Source organism: Cherax quadricarinatus, chromosome 24 (assembly GCF_038502225.1).
Source record: "Cherax quadricarinatus isolate ZL_2023a chromosome 24, ASM3850222v1, whole genome shotgun sequence".
Taxonomy (NCBI): Eukaryota; Metazoa; Arthropoda; class Malacostraca; order Decapoda; family Parastacidae; genus Cherax; species Cherax quadricarinatus.
The window spans coordinates 38,379,254-38,386,753 of NC_091315.1; positions in this window are offsets into that span (position 1 = coordinate 38,379,254).

Genomic DNA, 7,500 nt, shown 5'->3' on the forward strand with positions numbered 1-7,500 from the left:
CCTGGCTCGCCTGCACCTCACAGTGGGACCCCTGTCTCACCTGAACCTCACAGTGGGACCCCTGTCTCACCTGAACCTCACAGTGGGACCCCTGTCTCACCTGAACCTCACAGTGGGACCCCTGTCTCACCTGAACCTCACAGTGGGACCCCTGGCTCACCTGCACCTCACAGTGGGACCCCTGGCTCACCTGCACCTCACAGTGGGACCCCTGGCTCACCTGCACCTCACAGTGGGACCCCTGGCTCACCTGCACCTCACAGTGGGACCCCTGGCTCACCTGCACCTCACAGTAGGACCCCTGGCTCACCTGCACCTCACAGTTGGACCCCTGGCTCACCTGCACCTCACAGTGGGACCCCTGGCTCACCTGCACCTCACAGTGGGACCCCTGGCTCACCTGCACCTCACAGTGGGACCCCTGTCTCACCTGAACCTCACAGTGGGACCCCTGGCTCACCTGCACCTCACAGTGAGACCCCTGGCTCACCTGCACCTCACAGTGGGACCCCTGTCTCACCTGAACCTCACAGTGGGACCCCTGTCTCACCTGCACCTCACAGTAGGACCCCTGGCTCACCTGCACCTCAGTATACACTATGTTCACTTAACACAGTCAGGTTTACACTTCACGACTCCTTATCACCTCTCTGCACTACACAACTAATGCAAGGTTAACATGTACTCTGTTGACCCGAAAACACTTGGTGTAGAAGGACAACATTACCCAGCTAAGGTTACCTTAAGATACCTTAAGATACCTTAAGATACCTTAAGATACCTTAAGATACCTTAAGATACCTTAAGGTACCTTAAGATACCTTAAGGTACCTTAAGGTACCTTAAGGTACTCTCTACAACTGTACTTAAACTTTTCTGCATCTTATGTGCATTATGCTGATGAGGATCTCAGTTGGGATCGAAGTATACAGTCTTATTTCCACTGCTATTTTCTTGTCTACATGTGAGCCATCCATCACATCAACATTTACAGGTGCCCAAATATATATATATATATATATATATATATATATATATATATATATATATATATATATATATATATATATATATATATATATATATATATATATATATATATATATATATATACATATATATATATATATATATATATATATATATATAAATATATATATATATATATATATATATATATATATATATATATATATATATATATAGTTCCTTGATAATGTGAGTAGTCACGAAAGCGCTTGGAATTTCTCTATTCTTTCAGAGTGGTTGTTTTGCATATTTTGAAATCACCTGTTTACTGTGATCTTATTGCATTAATGGATACCACACGACTCTTCAGAATGTTCTCGATAAGCTTTCCTAATCATATATCTTTTGTTTCACAGTTTTCTTCTGCACTGATCAAGTCCCACAAGTTAAAAATTCGACTTAATTTTTTAAAAAATTGTTTAAATGAACAAGTTCTGCCCAAGTCTCTTTTACCCAATAGACTCCTTGACATGAGAGATCGTCCTTTTGATGATTTTATGAGAATTATTCTTCAGAAACATATTGAAATAACTAAAATACAGGAGAAGGAAGCATTCAAAATATTGAGAAACAAAAAATACTCTTTTAATCAGGTCATTCCATCAGAATGGAAACACAGTATGTTGGATCATTGCTATAATAAACTCAGAAGAATTTGTAATGAACTCAAGAGCAAACTACAAAGAAAATTAGACATTTTAATTGAAAATAGTGATTGAACAAAGCATGCTAATAACAATTTTGTAATTAACTTATCAGATGAAATTTTAGACAAACATACAACTGCTGCTCCAGGTTTTGGCCTAAGTTTTGCAACTTCAAAAAAACTTAATAATGTTGAAATTGCAAAAGCCTTTTGTAACTTTGAAAAATTTTCTGATTTATCCTCTGATGAAATTAATATTAGTAAAGGAATGGTATACAGCTCTATGTTAAAACCAAACATTCCCAATTGCCCTCAAAGATTCTTTAAGTCTTATGATACACTTAATAACAATAAAAATTTGCGCCTTACTAAAGCAGACAAAATAAATGCAATAGTAATTATGAAAGAAAATGATTACCAAGAAAAAATGAATAATCTCTTAGATGATACTGAAACCTATTCTAAACTTAGGAAAAATCCCCTAGAAACCGTTAACAGCAATTTCAATAAAACAATAAAACTTCTACTGAAAGGCAAAGATGAATTAGTCAAACAATTTACTTCCACTAATCCATCTTTACCTTACATGTATGGACTAATAAAAACACACAAACCAGGGAATCCAGTCAGACCAATTATTAGCTCCATAGGGTCAGTTTCATATAAATTATCCAAATGGCTTGTCGATATTTTGAGCCCTATTGTTGGCAAAATTTCTAACTTTAATGTTAAAAACAACATAGACTTGGTTGATAAATTAAACTCCTTGACTGACTTAAATGATTTTAACATGGTTAGTTTTGATGTTACTTCCTTGTTTACGAAAGTTCCTGTTGATGATTTATTAAGTTTCTTATCTGAAGAACTCGTTAACTATGATTTACCATTGCCAGTTCCTACTATCATTAAACTTATTAAACTTTGCATTGTTGATGCAAAATTTGTATTTAATGATAAGTTTTACACTCAGAAGTTTGGTATGGCAATGGGAAATCCTCTTTCACCTGTTCTTAGTAACCTATACATGGAATTTTTTGAAACAAGGTTGCTTAACACAATCCTCCCTAATAGAGCTAAATGGTTCAGATATGTTGATGATATTTTGTGTCTTATGCCCAAAAATGTAGATATACACCATTTTCTTGGAAAATTAAATAGCTTAGCCCATTCTATAAACTTTACTGTTGAGTTTGAAGAAAATAACTCATTGCCTTTTCTAGATGTTTTAATTATTAAGGGTAATAATGAATTCAAATTTAAAATTTACAGAAAACCTACAAATAACTGTTCCTATGTCCACTATTATTCCTCGCATCAAGATAGAGTCAAACTGTCTGTTTTCTCATCAATGTTTTTGAGAGCTTTACGAATTTGTAGTCCTGAGTTCATAGATGAGGAAATATCCAAAATTTATGAAATAGGTAATGATTTAAAATACCCAAGAAATGTAATTGATAAATCTTTTAAAGTTGCTAGGAACACTTTTTATAATCCAAAAAAGGGCAACCAGCCTTATTCAACTAAAAATATGTTGGTTCTCCCTTACCATGAAAACTTGGTTGATATGCCTTCTCTTCTTAAGACTTTTAATATTAAAGTTGTATTCAAAAATCTTGATACAGTAAAAAAACTTTTGATTAAGAATTCCCCTCAAAATGCTGATGGATGTGTCTATAAGATTCCTTGTAAAATTTGCGATAAAGTTTATTACGGTCAAACTGGTAAAAATCTCGAACTAAGATTAAAACAACATAAATATAGCATTAGAACTGGACAAGATTCCAATGCTCTATTTATTCATGTAAGAGATTTTAACCATCCAATTGATTTTCAAAAAGTTGAGAAAGTAGTATCAAGCAAGTCCATGGTCGACAGGAATATAATTGAATCTTGTTTCATAAAAAGCAGTTTTGACAATAATATGAATATTTCCTTTGGTTTATATAAATTAGATCCATTTATAATTAATAGAATTTGGGTAGAATTTAATAATACACTGGACAAATAAATAGCTTGGGGGTGAGTTTTGCAAAGGACCTGTCCAAGTTGGCTCGCCGCGCGTCACGTGTTTAACCGTTGTGGGATCTGATAGTGAGGTGCTGGCCGACCCCTTATATAGCTTCCTTGGATGCTTCACTTTCATAGTTCCTTGATAATGTGAGTAGTCACGAAAGCGCTTGGAATTTCTCTATTCTTTCAGAGTGGTTGTTTTGCATATTTTGAAATCACCTGTTTACTGTGATCTTATTGCATATATATATATATATATATATATGCATGTGCGTATCTGTGAAGCGTGACCAAAAGTGTAAGTAGGAGTAGCAAGATATCCCTGTTATCTAGCATGTTTATGAGACAGAAAAAGACACCACACATAAAGTGGGAGTTGTCACAGATGCTCTTTGCTGATGACACTGTGGTCTTGGGAGATTCTGAAGAGAAGTTGCAGAGGTTGGTGGATGAATTTGGTAGGGTGTGCAAAAGAAGAAAATTAAAAGTGAATACAGGAAAGAGTAAAGTTATGAGGATAACAAAAAGATTAGGTGATGAAAGATTGGATATCAGATTGGAGGGAGAGAGTATGGAGGAGGTGAATGTATTCAGATATTTGGGAGTGGACGTGTCAGCGGATGGGTCTATGAAAGATGAGGTGAATCATAGAATTGATGAGTGGAAAAGGGTGAGCGGTGCACTTAGGAGTCTGTGGAGACAAAGAACTTTGTCCTTGGAGGCAAAGAGGGGAATGTATGAGAGTATAGTTTTACCAACGCTCTTATATGGGTGTGAAGCGTGGGTGATGAATGTTGCAGCGAGGAGAAGGCTGGAGGCAGTGGAGATGTCATGTCTGAGGGCAATGTGTGGTGTGAATATAATGCAGAGAATTCGTAGTTTGGAAGTTAGGAGGAGGTGCGGGATTGCCAAAACTGTTGTCCAGAGGGCTGAGGAAGGGTTGTTGAGGTGGTTCGGACATGTAGAGAGAATGGAGCGAAACAGAATGACTTCAAGAGTGTATCAGTCTGTAGCGGAAGGAAGGCGGGGTAGGGGTCGGCCTAGGTAAGGTTGGAGGGAGGGGGTAAAGGAGGTTTTGTGTGCGAGGGGCTTGGACTTCCAGCGGGCATGCGTGAGCGTGTTTGATAGGAGTGAATGGAGACAAATGGTTTTTAATACTTGACGTGCTGTTGGAGTGTGAACAAAGTAACATTTATGAAGGGGTTCAGGGAAACCGGCAGGCCGGACTTGAGTCCTGGAGATGGGAAGTACAGTGCCTGCACTCTGAAGGATGGGTGTTAATGTTGCAGTTTAAAAACTGTAGTGTAAAGCACCCTTCTGGCAAGACAGTGATGGAGTGAATGATGGTGAAAGTTTTTCTTTTTCGGGCCACCCCGCCTTGGTGGGAATCGGCCGGTGTGTTAATTAGGTTTGTCTCTGAGTCAGGGAGTCAAGTATAGTCATGTTCCACTTAATGATGTTATCTTCGTTGCATCTTACACACCAACAGATCATCCACATCACACTAGTCAACTTCCGTCTTATTGCAGATACATGCATATCTGGTGCAGTCAGGGGTAGCCAGGCCTCGGGCCTCGGGCACGGAGGGTACGTGGGGCGAAACGTGCGTCCACTGCTGACCAATAATTATTTTTACGCGTGCATGTGAATATTGTATGTTTGTTTATGTGTAGCTGTGTTTACCAGTTCTTGTACCTGTTATCCTATCTTCTCTCCCCACTGTACACATCTCTGTGTTTGTAGTTCATTATGTTTGTATAACTTCATGAGTGCTAGACTACTGTATCCCTTTCCTTCCTCTCTTTCCCGTCCTTCCCTGCCTCTCTCATCTCTCCCTGACCTACACAAACATGGAAACAAATATACATTAATATCCCAGTGAACGTTTTTCAAGTATCACAGCTCAAGATTTTTACTCTCTCTCTCTCTGCAATTATGAAGATACCTGTGACAAACAGTAGTTTCACTTGAATATTTTGTGTGTGTGTGTGTGTGTGTGTGTGTGTGTGTGTGTGTGTGTGTGTGTGTGTGTGTGTGTGTGTGTGTGTGTGTGTGTGTGTGTGTGTGTGTGTGTGTGTGTGTGTGTGTGTGTGTGTGTACTCACCTAGCTGTGTTCGTAGGGGTTCAAGACATTGCTTCCGGCCCCTCCTCTGCTGTCGGCTTAACACATCTACTGAACTTCAGTCTCCTGGGAGCTGTCATACTTACTCTTGAAGCTGTGAGTGGATGAAGCTCCACCACCCCGTCCCTCGTCCAGCTCACTTTCTGAATCACCTTCAGGCCAAAATAAAATACTTTCTTACATCCCTTCGGCTCACCTGCGCCATCAGGGCCCCTTGTTGCTGGTCCTCTGCAAGACCTGTGTTTCAGGGTACGTCTGGTCGGGAGGAACAAGAAATATATACAAGACTTAAAAGAAATTAACAGACTCCCACAGGGAGGTGCAGCCGTTGTGCTGCGCTCCAGTTACTTACTGCACCTGCGACTAAAGTGCTCCAGACTACAAGACCAACCCACTGAAGACACCACAAGACCATCCCACTGAAGAGACCATTAGATCATCCCACTGAAGAGACCACAAGAAAAACCTACTGAAGAGACCACAAACCATCCCACTGAAGAGACCACAAGACCATCCCACTGAAAAGACCACAAGACCATCCCACTGAAGAGACCACAAGACCATCCCACTGAAAAGACCACAAGACCATCCCACTGAAGAGACTACAAGACCAACCCACTGAAGAGACCACAAGACCATCCCACTGAAGAGACCACAAGACCATCCCACTGAAGAGACCACAAGACCATCCCACTGAAAAGACCACAAGACCATCCCACTGAAGAGACCACAAGACCATCCCACTGAAGAGACCACAAGACCATCCCACTGAAAAGACCACAAGACCATCCCACTGAAGAGACTACAAGACCAACCCACTGAAGAGACCACAAGACCATCCCACTGAAGAGACTACAAGACCATCCCACTGAAGAGACCACAAGACCATCCCACTGAAGAGACTACAAGACCATCCCACTGAAGAGACCACAAGACCATCCCACTGAAGAGACTACAAGACCATCCCACTGAAGAGACTACAAGACCATCCCACTGAAGAGACTACAAGACCATCCCACTGAAGAGACTACAAGACCATCCCACTGAAGAGACTACAAGACCATCCCACTGAAGAGACCACAAGACCATCCCACTGAAGAGACTACAAGACCATCCCACTGAAGAGACTACAAGACCATCCCACTGAAGAGACCACAAGACCATCCCACTGAAGAGACTACAAGACCATCCCACTGAAGAGACCACAAGACCATCCCACTGAAGAGACTACAAGACCATCCCACTGAAGAGACTACAAGACCATCCCACTGAAGAGACCACAAGACCATCCCACTGAAGAGACCACAAGACCATCCCACTGAAGAGACCACAAGACCATCCCACTGAAAAGACCACAAGACCATCCCACTGAAAAGACCACAAGACCATCCCACTGAAGAGACCACAAGACCATCCCACTGAAGAGACCACAAGACCATCCCACTGAAGAGACTACAAGACCATCCCACTGAAGAGACTACAAGACCATCCCACTGAAGAGACTACAAGACCATCCCACTGAAGAGACCACAAGACCATCCCACTGAAGAGACTACAAGACCATCCCACTGAAGAGACTACAAGACCATCCCACTGAAGAGACTACAAGACCATCCCACTGAAGAGACTACAAGACCATCCCACTGAAGAGATCACAAGACCATCCCATTGAAGAGACTACAAGACCATCCCA